Source organism: Archocentrus centrarchus, chromosome 12, assembly GCF_007364275.1.
Source record: "Archocentrus centrarchus isolate MPI-CPG fArcCen1 chromosome 12, fArcCen1, whole genome shotgun sequence".
Classification (NCBI taxonomy): Eukaryota; Metazoa; Chordata; class Actinopteri; order Cichliformes; family Cichlidae; genus Archocentrus; species Archocentrus centrarchus.
In genome coordinates this window covers 18,707,832-18,725,395 of record NC_044357.1, presented here as the reverse complement: position 1 = coordinate 18,725,395, position 17,564 = coordinate 18,707,832, and the positions used below count along the sequence as shown (strand labels likewise).

The following is a 17,564-nucleotide window of genomic DNA, read 5'->3' as shown; positions in this document are numbered from 1 at the left end:
CTCCCACTGTGGATTTGGAGACTCATTACCCCCTTTTAATGCTGCCTCTGTGAGGCCCCAATGATGCGTTTGCCAGTGAGCAGACAATGTAGTGTCATGTCTCAGGTTATGTGGTGCCTCACGATGCATGAGAAGGGAAGAAAGGATTGGAGGAGATAGACGGAAGATAGCCCTGTCGTATTTCTGTGTACCACAGTTTTTCCTTTTATTTATTGTTTGGTTGTTTCATCTATTTATTTATTTTAAATTAAGGAGGTCTGAATTTCAATAATTTTAAACAGGCGCACTCTGCTCTTAATCAGGACTACCCACACAATTTGCTCTGGTGAGAAATTCATGGCACTTTATCCGGAGATGATGTTACCCTGTTACTGGTGTCTAAATGAAATGCAATGACTGGTCACTTAGGCTATGACAGGACATTACACTCAGTAATGACCTGTTAGCCTTAGTAGATTATGCAATACCATGTCCTAAGGCAGCAGCTTGGTTGCATCTCTGACAATGACAGAGCGGGCTGTGCTTCTGTGTTTTGCTTAAGGGTGTATGGCTATTGTAGAGAGGCAGTCTGTTCTATATTAACAATAGAAAAGCCTACTGATATGTAATATGAAGTAGTAGATCAGTTGCAGATTCAATTTTACAATTTTTTAAATGTTTCCCTGTATGTGGTGAAGTTTGTTCCTCCCGAGGATAATTTTTACTTAATATTTTATTTTTGCATATACCATAATACAGCATTTTTAGTTGTAATTTTATCATAAAACAAAGACAGCAACTAAAATATATCCTGCTTGGAATGACCTCCAAAGTCTACACAAGGCAATACATCAGGAAAGCTGCTCTGCAATGCAAATAACCCTCATCGTGTGACTAAAAGGTTCCCAAGTGGTTTGTACCCAGCGCAAAAGCCCAAACACTAATTAATTTTCACAAACAAAATGTTATGCAGTTAGTGTGGTTTCCTGCACATGAAAATGTTATCTTGAATATGATGACACAAGTTCTCTGCCACAAGCCTTTAAGCCTCTCTGGACTTTTGATATCTCTAAGCTGTCGTCGGTGTTTTGTCAGTATGATGGACAAGAAAGCTTTGGGAATTTGAATTTGAAAGGAATGGAGGGAGCCTATTGTCCCCAGACAATACAGTTTCAGGGTTTGGAGAGCGAATGGTTTTCCGTATGAATCCATTCCACCACAGGAAATCACACTACCGCCAGGAGAGATAGGACCGTCCTTGCACAATGTCATGGGCAATAAATACAAACACACATTCACGCACATGCAAAAACACACACACACACACACACGCACACACACACACCCTCTCTTGAGGATGCACATTCACACAAATATGCCTACATTTCTCTCAGCTTTGTGCTCCTCTACAAGGACAAACAGTTCTTTCAGAAATATTGTGGTGGTTTTTTTTAATCTTTTGTAAACTTCAGTCATTGCTGTTTTCACCCCCCACCCTTCTTTTTTCTTTTTTTCACATACAGGTATTGACTCACAGTTTTAGTATACACCTAGACATTCCCTTTAAAAAAGAAAAGTTTTCTGAGGAAATACAAAGTGACAGAGATACAAGCTCAAAGTGACAGGACATGACTAACCTTTTTCATTCAACGCAGCACAAAAACAGGATCTTTTCCAAACAGAAAACAAGGACCTCAAAGCGGTCAGAGATAAAATCCACTCCAGGTACCATTTCTAAAATCAATTAAGTTTATATTGATAAAACTCTGCAAGGGCTCTACACTAAAGGAGTTTAGGAAAGTTTTAATTTGTTATCTCTAAATGTATCTTTCTAAAATTAATTTATTTTATTTATTTGTTTTTGACAAGTGCTATTTGGTTAAAATTACAACCTAAATTTCCATATGTACTATTAAATATCAAATCCAATGTACCACATACTTCTGTTAGAATCTTTTTCATTGTTTTGCCTTCTTTTGTAGTTTCTGCCTTACCATTCATTGTTGAGTTTTCATTCCTCTTTCACTTGCATCGCTGCACTCAGAATTCTGTCTTTTGTTTCCTTGTTTCCTTGTGTATTTGAGCTAAGGGGAATGGTTTACGTTCAGAGGAATGACAATAAAGTTGAGCTGAATTAAATTAAACTGAAGTTCAATGTTATAAATGGCAGTCTTTTCCCTCTGTCACTCTGCCACTTTCTCCCCACAATGCATCACATTGAAGGTCTTTCTGTCCACAATAGATCAAATTAAATGTGTATATTTAGAACTGTTGCACCATTGAGGGCCCAAGACCCCTTTTAAGCCTCTCGTGATTCAGTTCCAATGTCTTGGAACAAAGTTTTATTGCAAAGGAACATTAGCCAAAACTCAGCTCATACTAGCAGGAATTACATTAGGTTCCTGGCAACATTAACTTATTGAACAGTCTATCAGGGGGAACTGGGGGAACTAGTGGGGGCTCAGTGATTTTAATGGCACAGCAAAACACAACTTGAGATTTAATGGGTTGGAATCAACAAAGTGGCTTTGGAAACAGAAAATCTATCTTACAAATGGTCACTCAATTCAATATAGGGGACATTCTGTTCATCTATGAATGAATTGCCTCTTTTAATGACTAAAATAAATTGATTTGTTAAGTTGATTTCTTTGAAATTACAGCTAGTTCTTTTATTTTTAATCAATTCTGCCAGTGTCCTCCCTCGGAGATTGTGGAACATTTATTTCTTACTTCATCAGCAAAAGAAAACCAAGCTATTGTGCACCTCTATGTTTTCATGCATTTAACTCCTTTTGTTCACATTGAACTGGACTCATAAAGCAGAATGTATAGAAAAGAACAAAGCTGCATTTATTTTTGCCATAAAGACTCTAAATAATATGCAGCATTTTACATTAAATAAACTGACGTATCACACTTTTGAGAACCTACTGTAGAAGCAAAAGAACCATAAATTAGGTATAAATAAAATATACAACTATGTATATTCATGAGGCCTTTTACACAGCATGATATACAGCATGGAAAGCAAAAGTGCTTAGGTTGCTATGGCACAGTAACTGGTACACCTTAGAAGCAGTACACATCACAGTATGTCAGAACCACTACATCCTTCTTACAGTTTTTTTGCACTTGCTAAGGACCAAAAAATGGTACTAGTCGCACAATTTTGAAAATTAGCAAATCAAATAGCCGTTTTACTGACCTGTTACTCTAAACTATAAGTTCATTCTCTACCTTACACTCAGAAGAGTGTGTTTGGCTAAAACGCACTTTTAGCCAAACAGTAAATACAGGTTACTACACTAAATAAAGCAATACAAACTCAACACTGTGTTTCTTTTTGGAATACACTGCCATGCAAACACCACACCCATGAACCAATTGACCAAACCCAGCCCCCACAGGTGAAAACATTTCTGGATAATCTTTACAAATCAGCACCTGAGCCCCATAGAAGTGGTCACAGGTTACACATCTTGGTTTGCACTACAATGTAGGCAAATGCAGGAGAAAGAGGACAAGGAAGAGGACTAGCACCATCACCAAAAAGATCTGAGTCACTCTGGTTGACCATGTAGTCAACCATAGGTTGTTTTCGGGAGGCTGGGCAGAGGGTCCAACCTAATGTAAGCAAATATTTCCGGGCCTTTCGTAATGAGAATAGGTAAGTAAACCTATTATCTATACCACACTACTGAACTTGCAAAACTGAACTGTATTCAGCACTGTACTACTGCAGTGTAGTGCCAGATCATTATTTACAGTAGTGTTTCACTTTGCACTAATAATCATTCACATCATGTTTCTACAGAACTGTGAGACGACCCCTTACTGGAGGAAGAAAATAGCTGTTCGCTCCTGAGCACGAACAGGCCATCATAAACATGGTCAGAGCAGACAACAGCGTACGTCTTCGACAAATATGACAATACATCATTACAGACAATGTCACATTTGACAATATGCATCAAGTGAGTTGATCGGCACTGGGATGTCTTATTCATAGCCATTAAGTAAGCATGAAGCAGATATAGAGGGTCCCACAACTCTGAATGGATGAAGCATCAGTGCTATAAATATGTACAGGTATGCTATGTTATCCTCTCACTGGTACTGTAATCCATTGCCCTGTGTAACATAATATTGAGGACTTTATATATTTCATACTGCTATACAATGCTGTAATTTTTGGTTACAGAGGATGGTGGAGCTCGATGCAGCTGCTGTGGAACACCAGTTCCTTTACACTGACAAAGCTGTCTTCAACCTTGCCAAAACAAGGCACAAGGGGAGGAACATTATAGGAGACCGTGCCATTGTCCGAGTTCTTGGGCAGCGTGGTGGCAACATCACAATGTGTGCAGCTACAAGCCAGAATGGTGTTGTTCATCATCATGCCACCCTTGGCCCCTACAACACAGCACACATCATCACCTTCCTTGACACACTGCACAACATTCATATTTCTCCTCACCAGGGGGAGGGACCAGAGCCGTCCAGGTACACTGTTGTCTGGGAAAATGTTAGTTTCCATTCTGGTGCAAAACTGGTTCACTGATCATCCACAATTCATTGTCCTTCACCTTCCACCATACTCTCCATGCCCGAATCCCATTGAGGAGTTCTTTTCAGCATGGAGGTGGAAGGTATATAATTGGCAGCCCCACCAACACTTCTCCAGGTAATAGAGGAGGCCTGTGGTGACATTGATGAGGGAGCGTGCCAGGGTTGGATATGTCACTCCAGATGGTACTTCCCACAGTGTGGCCAGAGAGAACATTGCTTGTGATGTAGATGAGGTGCTGTGGCCGGACCCAGACAGAAGACAAGATGCATCCTAATTTTTTCCCCTCCTTTTTTCTTTGGAATTACAGGCCCATTACATTTCTTGTTACAGTGTATACAGCATGTGTGTTTCAGTAATCTTCATGGCCAATAATGCCAATAACATGGCCAATAATGGCCAATAACATGGTGTAGAAAAGGCTGTTGATTGGCTAAGTCTAAGACATTCAGCATATTGTGTATGTGGCTTGGGCAGCTGTGTGTCAAGCTTGAACAAAAGAAGAGAGAATTCCAGAAAGTGGGTCTAAGTGAACTTAAAAAAAACTGTAAGTAAAGGCAATAAATTGAAACTTAAAATTCCAGCCTCCCCAGGACTCAGTCCTCAGTCTGCCTCGACTTTACTTCTACTTTTATTCCCCTGACTTAATATTTTGATTACACACAAAAACACACATTTACTGCACAGCAGGGTAGTGCGAAGTTAATCAAGGCATTATAGTGACCAGTGCCAGAAAACGTCACATACACATGCAGTATATAGGCACACATAAACACATTCAGACACAATGAAATGTTTACTGAATCACTTCCATAATTAAACACTGACACAAAGGGAAAAACCTGCACATCAGAACACACACGCATTCCCACTCACAATTCAGGTTAGTGAAGCAATGACTGAAAACTTCCTGATGGGATTATAAAGAGTTAGCCACTTGATAAGTAGAAATACACACATGCACAGACACACTCACACACTGGTACAACTGAAGCTCCGTGTGTGCATAAATGTGCATACTGTAGCTCCTAAATAGCAAAATTTATTGCTACAACTTGAAAATGCTGCCTGATCCTAAAGCAGTCACATCAATTCATTCACTATTTGTCATTAAACACTGGTTAACTGTGACCTGCCGTAAGCCTCATTAGACTGCACTTCCACTAATGACTCACATTAACCAACACACACACATCAGCATATTCATATTCTCTGGTTCTTTTAATGAATTGTGTAAACCCTGGCATGAGTGTATATGCTGGCTAGTGCAATATAATGCTGCTCAAGGGCAGCTTCACCTGCGCTGCTTCCGCTTTCATCTTTATATTGTGTTTGAAACAGAGATGTGCAGGCAGAGATGAGGATAGAAAAAGAAAGACTGAAAAGAGTACCTCTGCAACTTCAACTTTCAGGAGTTGAATGTCAGAGATCAGGGAATTTGTCTTTGTATGATGAATGTTGTTAATGAAAGTAATTCTAAGAGAGGTGGAGAGGTAAAAGAAAATAGAGATAAAGCAATGTCGTGAGAAGATGGAGCAAAGAAAACCAGTTGCTCATTTGTGGTCTGGTGCACATCTCACAAGAAGTGTTCTTTTTCACTTCTAAAGACCCACATCAGGAGGACTAAATTGAGATTTAGGGGTTCTATATGCTACCCTCAACTGTAGTTTGAGAGGTTTATGAGTAAGGCGGTAATGCGTATTCTGCATTAAGACTTATAGTTAAGTTTTATGGCAAGTCCTCATTATTATATTTATTTGAGGACTATTCCAATTATTAAGACCTTCACTGTACTTCATGCACCAGCTGCACTGCTTCCAGTCAGTTTTAGTTTTTGGTCAGAGAACCATTTAGTACCATATCATATGTCAATACTCGAGTTTCAGGAAGAAGAAAACAGATAAAAGTCCCAATGATATTAGACATCCCTACTGTATATCCAACTTTCACATTCATTTATACATTTTGCGAGAAAATTCGAAAGAGATGAAATTTTAATGTGCACATGCATGTTATTTAACTGCTTCAGACTTTTGGGAAGCAGCCATCAGAGAATGATGACTTTACTGGGATTCCCAGTAAAGCTTTGATCAAAGCTATACTGGGAATCCCATCTAAAAGATTAATGAGTTAAAAGAGTTAGATGGGACAAACACACATATACACTCACTCACTCAGATGGCACATGGACAGATACAAACACTTCGACTCAGATAGTGAGATTCCATATCTTAGAATAAAAACAGTGATTGGTTGGAAATGGGCCATTACCAGACAGATTGTATCAGGTAGTCGGGAATCCAAAATCTATAGTGGACAAATTATACGGCATTCAGTAGTAAGCAGTAATGGGTTCTACAGATATTGGTTTCTCCTATCTCACATTTTGTGTTTTGTGTCTGATGTGAAATTATGATATGACAAAGATTTAAATGAAAAAAAAATACAGACAGAGGTTTTAATTGATATTTTTTGTTTCTTTGTGCATTGTAGTTGTGTTCCAATAGCTACTTCCAGTTTTAGGCTGATAAGAGCTTGAAAAAAGGCGACTGGACGTCTTTTTGTTTCTTGAAGACGTTTCACCTCTCATCTGAAAGGCTTCTTCAGTTCTCAAGATAAGATATCTATACTTCATTATTTTAGCTCTGAAAAAACAAAAGTAACTTTACGAGAACAAGGCAATTTCTTAGAGAAAGAAATGTTTTGGAGATAAAATGTACTATCTTTTAGGATTTGGATTTGGATCCAAATTTGACAATGGAAAAGCTGATTGGCTAACATTTCCATAATACACTATATTACCAAAAGTATTCGTTTATCTGCCTTCACACACATATGAACTTGAGTGACATCCCATTCTTAACATAGGGTTTAATATGATGTTGGCCCACCCTTTACAGCTTCAACTCTTCTGAAAAGACTTTCCACAAGGTTTAGGAGTGTGTTTACAGGAATCTTTGGCCATTCTTCTGGAAGCACAGTTGTGAGGTTAGATGCAGATACTGGATGAGAAGACCTGGTTCACAGTCTCTGCTCTAATTCATCCCAAATGTGTTCTGTCAGGTTGAGGTCGGGGCTCTGTGCAGGCCAGTCAAATTCTTCCACACCAAACACACTCATCCATGTCTTTATGGGCCTTGCTTTGTGCACTAGAGCACAGTATGCTGGAAAAGGAAGGGGCCATCCCCAAACTGTTCCCACAAAGTTTGTAGCATGAAATTGTCTGAAATTTCTTGGTATGTTACAGAATTTACACTTGGCACAATGCAGACAGACAAGTACTGTTTTACTGGCATCCGCTAAATCCAGACTCGTCCATCGGATTGCCAGATGCAGAAGCGTGAGACGTTATTGGAGAGAACATGTCTCAACTGCTCTTTAGTCCAGTGGTGGTGTGCTTTACACTACTGCATCCAATGCCTGCACTGCGCTTGATCATGGAAACCCATTCCATGAAGCTCTCTATGCACTGTTCTTGAGCTAATCTGAAGGATACATGAAGTTTGGAGGTCTGTAGTGATTGACTCTGCAGAAGGTTGGCGACCTCTGTACACTATGCTCCTCAGCATTTTATGTGTCCAACCAGTTCATGGCTGAGTTACTGTCATTCTCAGTCACTTCCATTTTGTTATAACACCACTAACAGATGACTGTGGAATATTTAGTTGCAAGGAAACTTCACAAATGGACTTGGTGGTGGCCTCCTATGATGGAAATTCCATGCTAGAAATTTACTGAGAGCAACCCACAATGTAAACCCAGATTTTGATTCCACTTAAAAATATTGAGTTCATATTACTTAAAATTGCCTAGAATGTGAACATTACTTGTTAATGCTGAGTAGACTGTACTTTTTGATGGTCTATCTTATTGTAATCATGTGTTTGAGTTCAAACAACTTAATATCATCAAGTTTTGCACCTGCTAAAAATCTAGTTTATACCAGTTTTAACAGACTGGATTAATACGCCGCTGCATGGTGGCATGATGGTTAGCAGTGCTACCTCACAGGTAGAATGCCATCTGGAAGGTCTGGGTTCAATTCTGGCTTGGTCCAGGCCTCTCACTGTTTGGAATAGTAGACATTTGGAGTTTTTGTTCTCGTATAGTTTTGTATTGTTCCATGGACAAATGTTATTTGTAAATGTTAATGTACCGGCATTCAGCAGGGATGAGTTTTATCATGTTTAGTTACCAAATTTAAACAGACACAGTTCAACACTGTAAAAAAATATTTGTGTTACTGGGCAGCATGGTGGTGTGGTGGTTAGCACTGCTGCCTCACAGCTAGAATAGCTATCTGATAGTCTGGGTTCAATTCCACCTTAGCCTGGGACCTTTGCTGTGTGGAGTTTGTATGTTCTCCCTGTGTCTGTATGGGTTTCCTCCCACAATCTGAAGACATCCAGTTACTGGGATTAGGTTAATTGGTCTCTCTAAATTGCCCACAGGTGTGAATGGTTGTCTGTGTCAGCCCTGCAACAGACTGGTGACCTGTATGCTGCTGTATGCTGTATGCTACTGCCTTGTCAGCTGGGATGGGCTCCAGCCCCCACCACAACCATGAAAAGGATAGGGGAATTGATTGATCAAAAGACATTTTATTTTTTCATGAACTATAAAATATAAGTTTGGTCAATTAGAACATACAGTTTAGTTCAATTGGATATGGAGTAGTGCTTACTTAACCTGTTAACTGGCAAGGGCCCGCCCCCGGGCCCTCTGTAGCGATTTCCGACTTTGAAGCCTCATAGCGTCACAGTAACGCTGCCGTTCGCCCTCACGATGCTTTTATATGACAGACTAGACCCTCAGAATTCGATTGACACCTCATTTAGCCAATCATGTTATGAAATGGATTTTCCAGAGCCAATAATATCCAGAGAGCGTCATGTGACATTTAAGGACATGCCCCCAAATGTTCTCCAATCGTTCTTATTGGTCAACTCTAACCTGAAATCTAAAACCACAGATAGATAGCCAATAAAATTCCCGACACGTGGGTATATGGCACTATGGGGTGTGTTTTCACATGAAGGCATAAACTCCCTGCGTATTCAGTGCGTATTTGCTGCGTCCTCCATGCGTAAACCAAACAGGAAGTAGGAGTCTATGCGCTGACGTGCATAAACAGTATTTACAATGTTTTCTCTCGGCAATGGATTGTCAGAATGCATCAAAAACAGACTACATTTATTCAACGAAGTGACTAAATGACTCACGAGAGTGGATTATTTTGTATTAGAGAATGTCGTCGCTGATTTGACCAGTTTTATCGCTGCAAATGAACACCTGTTACTCAGAAGGCAGAAGGTAAGTTTTTATTCTCAGCTCGTCCTCGTATTATATGCCGTTCTGATGTAAATATGTATGTAATGCTGAGCTTGGCATGCACCATTACACAGAAAATATAACCGTGCGCCGCTGTGGCGCCACTTATATTGTGTGTTTGCGTGGGCGCTGTATAGTGGTGTGATTTACGTATTGAAATGTGCCAGGTGTTTGGGGGTAGGGAAAGGTGTACTGTAAGTATCGATTGGGGGTTTCGTGGGCTTCTCTATTACGTCAGCATCACCCGATAAAAGGGCAAGGTGAGGTGGACAACGTCTCAGAGCTTCATTTGAGATTCGTCGTGATCGCATCGTTGTTTTGGAGTTTTGCGAAATGGCACAGCGGGCCGCCGGCAAGACCAAGTTCAGCGCTCAGGAGGTTGTGGAATTGCTCACACGGAGAGAGAGCGACATTTCAGCATCAGACTTTTTGGGTTCAACTGATGATCCAACATCAGAAGAAGATTTGTTTTCCGATGGAGATGACCAGTAAGTGTCTAAAGTTTTACAAGTTGGGGGTGGGGGTTATTGTATGGGAGGAGGTTGTACATTTTGTATCAGACAAGGACTACTGGGAGGATTGTGTGGTTTTTATTTTATGTGTGTATGCACTGTCTGCATTTACTGTAACTTTTTTTGATATACAATGTATTTATTTGTGTGTGTAAGGGAATCACTGAAAAATGACTGGGTTTTTGGTGCATGAAGGCCTGACATTTTCCTTCTTTTACAAATTAGGGGAACCTCTGATCATGAGTGGCAGCCAGCCAAAGAGAAGATGGTGGAAGAGGCTTCTTCATCTGATGAAGAGGATCTAATGCCTGTTACAGCACAGGCCAGAAGGGCCAGTGCACCACATGTGACAAGCCATTGTGCTTTGTCCCAAACAGAGACTGCTATAACCAGTGGCACATTGAAAATTCCATGTGAGGGGGGGTGGGGGTAGAGCAGAATAATTGTAAATAGTTGCAGTTTGCTGTGCTGTGTTTTTTTTTTTACATTACTCTGAAAAATAAAATAGCATTTACAGAAATGGTGATTTGTTTTGTGACTATTTTTTTTTTACAATGTACAATAGTGTCATTCATATTTTATTGGATTAATATGGCTTTATTTATGATTTATTCAGTAATTTTGTGTGTAGTACAGGATTCCTCAGGACAGTATCTTTGATTAGAGCCCTCATTGATGACTGTATGTTGAAGCATTGAGGAGTTACAGCCCTTTAAAATTTGCATGTCAAAGGGGGCTTAGATGCGGCACTTGGACTATCCAAATGGCACATGAGAGAGCACGCCAGGGCATCAATGCACAAAAACCTTTACAAAACAATAGGCTTTTGTGCTATCTTGATGAAATTCGAAATGCACGACAAAAAGACTTCATTCTACAGCTCCAATGTATTTTCCAGTCGTTACCTTCTATATTCAGTGTGTAGTTACATGATAACAATCAGGAAAAATCTAGGCGAGGCAAAAATTGTCTACTTTTTCTGTGTTCCAAACTTAATAGCTACAAACTCATTACAGTTACAGTGCTTTTGACTACATAAATGAAAAATATAGGTTGTCTGCTTCGCAAAGACACTAAACTTTTGTGTGTACTCCAAAGAGTTCAGGAACAGCAGCTGATTTAATTTGGGTATGCTTTTTCAGGCGTTTTTTGTTTTTTTTAGCCGCCAGTTAAGTTAATAGGCTGAGTTAAATGAACTGTTTCATTACTTAAAAAATTTAAGGCAACGAGTTACCTTGGTTTTTTTTTAAGTAAATTCAACTTATCCGGGTTTACAGTGTTTGCAGAAGCAGTCTGCATGCCTACAGCAGATATTTGGTTTTATACATCTGTGGCCATGGAAGTGATTGGGACACCTGAATTCAGCGATTTGGAGGGGTGAGTGAATACCTTTGGCAATATAATGTATTTATTTTATTTATTTATTTTTACATTTAACACCTTTTGTTTCAATTATAATTACAATATAAAATGATTTGTTTTTGGCCCCCTTTCTTCATTCTGTACAATTTAAAAATCAAGGGGAAAAAAAAGGTGTATACAGAGAAGAGTTAGTATTATACATTATATTAGAAGGCATAGCAGGGTTATCATAGCTCAGTAAAAAATAAATAAATAAAAATTTTATTCAGAGTCGAGCCATTCTTGCCAAAATTTCTAGGCATAGGTCAATACATATACAACTACACTACACTCACTCAAGTTCCACTGCAGGAACTTGAAGAAGGTGCAGACTGCCACAAACACGGTATAGCTCTATAATAAGCTCTTTCACCCTTACAGTTTCCATTTTTAGTACAGGATCCATGGACTAACACATTTTGCAACAGCTTCAAATTCCACATCTGCCAAAAACTGTATGTTACTGATATGGATCTGTGAGACCAAAACAACATGTTGAGGAGGAGGGAACTGAACTGGTTGCTGTGATACAGTTTGTTATGGCCAGTTTTCAGTTGTTCATCTTTATGTTTGAACTGGGCTGTAGCATTAGCCCAACACTTTTTGAAGCAGAGAATGACCTCTCTGCAATAAAAAGGCAATCTATTCAGGATGTATCCCACCTCTTGCCCTTTGACAGCTAGAATTGGATTGCTACATCTTCCACCTTCTCCTTCACCCTTCTTCTGTACCTAGAGTGTATTAAATTAACTCTAGGATCCACACAGGCTTTTATCTCCTAGTCACCCTCTTGTTAAAAAAATCTAGTATGATTTGGCCATTGATTCATAACATCACTTCCATTACCTTTGTCAATCAACTGCTTCATCATCCTATCGTGTTTCAAATAAAACTGTATTGAATGTTTCTGATTTTCCTTTTGGAAGTTTTTCATTTATTCTTTTGGTAACACCATACATTTATTTCTGCATTTCAAAGCCGTGATTAAATTAGGCTACTTTACTATGCCTGTCTGCCAGTCAGTCATACTGTAATTCATCTGCCAATCCAGTCAGTCAATCAATTGGTTGAGCGCCATCTTGAATTTAATACAAGCAATGTGCCAAATAGGGAACACTGATTACTCTGAGTGCTACTCAGGATAATGAGCGCACTTGAGGTTTCTTTGGCACACACATGGGTTAAACATACAGTACAGACAGGCAAGCAGACACACTTACCTATAATTTACAGCAGCTGTCTATTTTCTCTGATAACACATGAGAAAGTCATGAACTTCAATGAATAATTATTTAAAATTAGTTGTCTCTAGTAATTCTGAAAGTGTGATTTTAGAATTACCAACAAAAACATTGGTACTGCCATGACAGCTTTCCACTGGAAGAGAACTTATACCACTCTAATTTCTTTGGCTTTAAAAGACTGACCTTTTTTTGTCCCATTTGCATTGACTTCTCTTACAGCACATTTGTAGACCTTTATGTGAATACACATGATGAGTTATAATTTGGACCATGTCTTTTGCATCATTATAAAACCAAGCTGTATGTCAGTCCTGTAGAAGAGGCTACTTTCCAACCAAAGCTTGCAGCAGTTGCAGTGCCCCACTGACATCAAAATATTTGGAGAAAGGTGCTTTTAAGTTCCTTTAATTCCAATGTTTTTATGCATACAGATTTAGATTTAGACCTTAATTTATGAAAATACATAGTGATATACACCAAGCTTAATGATTAGAAATACAAACCTTAAAAAAGCACTTACCCCAGGTATAGGTATACTGTATTTTCAGGCTGACAGCTTGCTTTTGGAGTGCTGTAGCTATTAAAGTTAATTATGTATGTCTATATGAGCATCTGCACATGAATTAAATTAGACTTGGCAGTCATGCATGGTAGAGGGTGAAAAAATGCCAGGTTTGATTTAATTTGAGCATTTATCATGATGTATTCAAAAGAGTGTGGATAAATAAGGCTGCAGTTTAGCAAAGTATATGCCCAGGCATGTTGGAAAGCCATGGCAGTGTGTGTCGAAAGCTCAAGAAATAAATACAGCTTTGACAGCTGTAATACCATGGAATTAGTGCAGGAGTTAACCTCTTACTTTCCTACATTCTCTCTCTCACTTTCTGTCTACTCTTCTGTTTCATGAGTCCCTTTATGTTCTCTCTCTTATCCGTCTATAGCAGTTAGATGGAGGGTAAGGTACAGAGATTCAGCAAAGGGCAGAGATGAAGCACACAAAAACATTTAGTGACAGTAGTGTACCGGCAAATGATGTCATGGGTGATAAATCTGCTGTTGATCACTTGTCGGATGGATTATGGGATGGGTGAGTGGAAAAAGGGGAAAGCAATGATGTGAAAGCAAAAAGTATCCAGAGCAAAGGGATGAAATAATGTAAAGAAATTAGAGGGACAGAACAGGAAGAGAACGATGGCAGAAATTAAGAAGAAAACACAAGGGTGGAAAGTGTGGATGCTGAATTAGAAAAAGAGGATGAGGTATTAAGTCAGGGAGAGAGGATGATGGAGGGGGGGAGAGAGAGGCATAAAGAGACACTGGGGAGGAGGGGTAGGGGGGGAGATGGAGGGGATGATTATGAGTGGAAATGTTCGTCTCTCAATCAGGATATGGACTCCCATAAATAACATGCCCTCTCAGTCAGCATGATGTCACCACATTCACTCTCCCTCTCTCCTACTCACATATACACAGATTACAAGGCGGAGATGGTTGAGGAGCAGATGTAGCTGCACTATTTCTGTCATTAAAAAAATAAGACAGAAAATTCAGCTGAAATGTATGCAGTCGCAAAACGATCTCAATTATACCTCATTTTCCTCACTCCGTGTTTAATTTTCTTCGCTTGTTTTCTTCTACTCCTTCCACTCTCTATTGAGTGTTCTTGTGCAGTTAATTTGTATTCTCATTGTGCTTGTTCTCAGTATTTACTGTTTGAGGCAGCCCATTAATGTAATGGTATTGCTTTGACTAGGGACTCTGGTATATCTCGGGAATAAAACAAGGCAGAAAGAAAGACACAGAGAAAAGGATAGAGATCGAATGAGAGAACACACCGGAATATAAAAAAAAGAGAGAGAGTTTTTTTTTTTCACTCATATCTGATCAATCACATATGAGGATTGCCGTATTGCTGCTGAAATGCAATAATCTGGAAATAATCAAAAATTTATCTCTCTCTTTCTCTCTGTAGAAATGTATTCTCTCATGCCCCCCCCCCCCCCCCCCCCCCCCCCCCCAACATATTTCTGGCTCCACCCATTATCTTTCCTGTTCCCCTCCATCCATATCCTTGTGCATATTCACAAGCAATCAAATATCAAATCAAATATTACATTCAAGGAAGCTTAACTTACATGACCTCTGCATCTCACTCTCTTTATCACTGGGGCTTTTACCTTTCTGTTATTTTTTCTTGCTCAATGTATGTGTCAAGTGATGTTTTATTATGAGAATATCATTTCTATTGCATGAGTTTCCAACCAAAAGTTGTTTTCTTTTTAAGTGAATAGTTGAATGGATAACTAATGTACTATCCTCCATGTCACGGCAGCTGTAGTTATTTGTGGTAAGGACTTGTTGCTAATAATGCAGTTCTAGCAGAAAAATGTTTTTAAAAAGTAAATAATTCTTGTTATAAATTTATTGCTTTTTTTGGGGGGGGGGGGGGGCCTTTATTCCCATATAAATGAGAGGTAAAATTGATTTTCCTGGTGCACTTTGTTCATAGAATGAGAACAGCAGCTGCTCTAAGATATCACAAGATATTTTTTTAGTCTCATTATAACCACTTATGCTGATTATTGCTGAATTCATAATCACAGTGTTCGGCTTTTTTTTAAACATCTTTTAATGAACATTTGAATAAAATCATGAAATACAGCCAACACATACTTGCCACAAAAGGATAATAACAGCTTCTCTAATTAATATTAGAGAGTTGATTCATCCCAAAGTGTCTTTTTTTTTTTTTGATGATTAGATATAGTAGTCTCAGAATAGTTTTCCATTTAAGGCCATTTTCTCTCGTTACTTCTCAAGAGAGTCCTTGTTTGTTTCATGCCTCCTCATCTGTCTCTGAGTCTCATCTTGCTCCACCCTCTGTCATTTCCTCTCCGTCTTTCTCTCCCTGTCTTCCAGACAACAGCGACTTCTGTAAATGTGAGCCTTGTAACTATTTGATTGACTCAGTCTGTAGATGTTTTCTACCACTGTTTCTTATTGTCTTTGTTCAACATGCACTGCTGTCATTAATTAGGAAGTCTCAAATGGATTTCCTATATACTCCATGTCACACAAACTCATACTCACACATGAGTACACACAAAAACAGTTAGAGCCTTCCTCTGTATGTGCATTTTGCACAAACTGAGTCAGACCAAACAAGAGAGTTCATTCCCCCCTCTATCCCTTGATACTGACTACATATATGTGTGTGTATATATGTATGTGTGTGTGTGTGTGTGTGTGTGTGTGTGTGTGTGTGTGTGTGTGTGTGTGTGTGTGTGTGTGTGTGTGCGTGCAAGTCAGCACACGTATGCGCTTCACACTCTCTGCCAAGAAAGGCATACCCCGGGGAATCCTGTCAATCAAACTTTCTGGCAATTTGTCAGAGCAACAAGGCACTTTGCAATACAACCAGATGTGTGTGCATGTGTGCGTGTGTGTATGTGTGTGTGTGTGTGAGAGAGAGAGACATGTATGTAGATATGATGTGGTGTACAATTTTAGTACTACTCATCCGACTGCTTTTGCTACTTGGTTACGGATATGTGTTGTGATTTATTTACACAGAGCATATAGGCATTTGTGTGTTACACAGCATTTGCAGGATACGAACCTGCTGATTCAAAGCAGCACAAACAAAAATGAGACAGGCATTGCACAACAGTGCTAACATACTGTACACTCACAAATACACAGAAAGTTTTTCTCGAAGGCAGACCTACTTGTTACTTATTACTTCCTCTGTTCATGTGTGTTATTCCTGTGTGTTGTTTGTGTTTAACATTTTCTAAAACTATTTTTCTTGCTGTCTTTATTTTAGCACCAGAAATGTGGATAAAGGTTCATTTCTGCAATACAGAAAGATTTTCCATTAGTAAACATCCTTAAACTATATTAAGTGAAGTCAGACAGTTGAAACAAGCTTTCATTGTTGTTATTATCCTGACTTTAACTCTCAATATGTCTTTTATAATTTTGATGTGTTCTTCTTAACCTTGACAAGATTCCTTCTCTGCTCCGTTTGTGTGTGTGTGTGTGTGTGTGTGTGTGTGTGTGTGTGTGTGTGTGTGTGTGTGTGTGTGTGTGTGTGTGTGTGAGAGACCCTCGTGACATAGTGGTGTGCGTCACTGGGGACTTATTGACTTCCTCAGACTCTTTCTCTGGGTCATCTGATTTAAACAGCCCAACCTCATTGGCTTAATAAACCAAGGCCACTCTTTTCTAGAACTGAAGTGACAATTGAACTGCCTTTTAAACACACATGCACACACACACACACACACACACACACACACACACACACACACACACACACACACACACACACACACACACACACACACTCACACACACTGTATTATTTACTTTCCAGTTCTCTTTTCTCCCTCAAAGCTTCAGTACACAAGCGCTCATGATTATCAGTTGACCTGACTACCTTCTTTGTTGTTTTGGAGATAGCCTTAACAATGTGGTCAAAATATCAGCACGACACAATGAGGGCTAACAAGGTGAGCTGATAAG

The 17,564-nt window shown here is 39.2% G+C and overlaps 1 protein-coding gene across 1 annotated transcript in view; it reads right to left on the bottom strand.

The window, feature by feature from the left end:
• The window catches only part of cntfr (ciliary neurotrophic factor receptor), a 222,741-nt gene that overhangs the window by 118,953 nt on the left and 86,224 nt on the right, over positions 1-17,564 (bottom strand). The gene's annotated exons all lie outside the window — the stretch shown is intronic.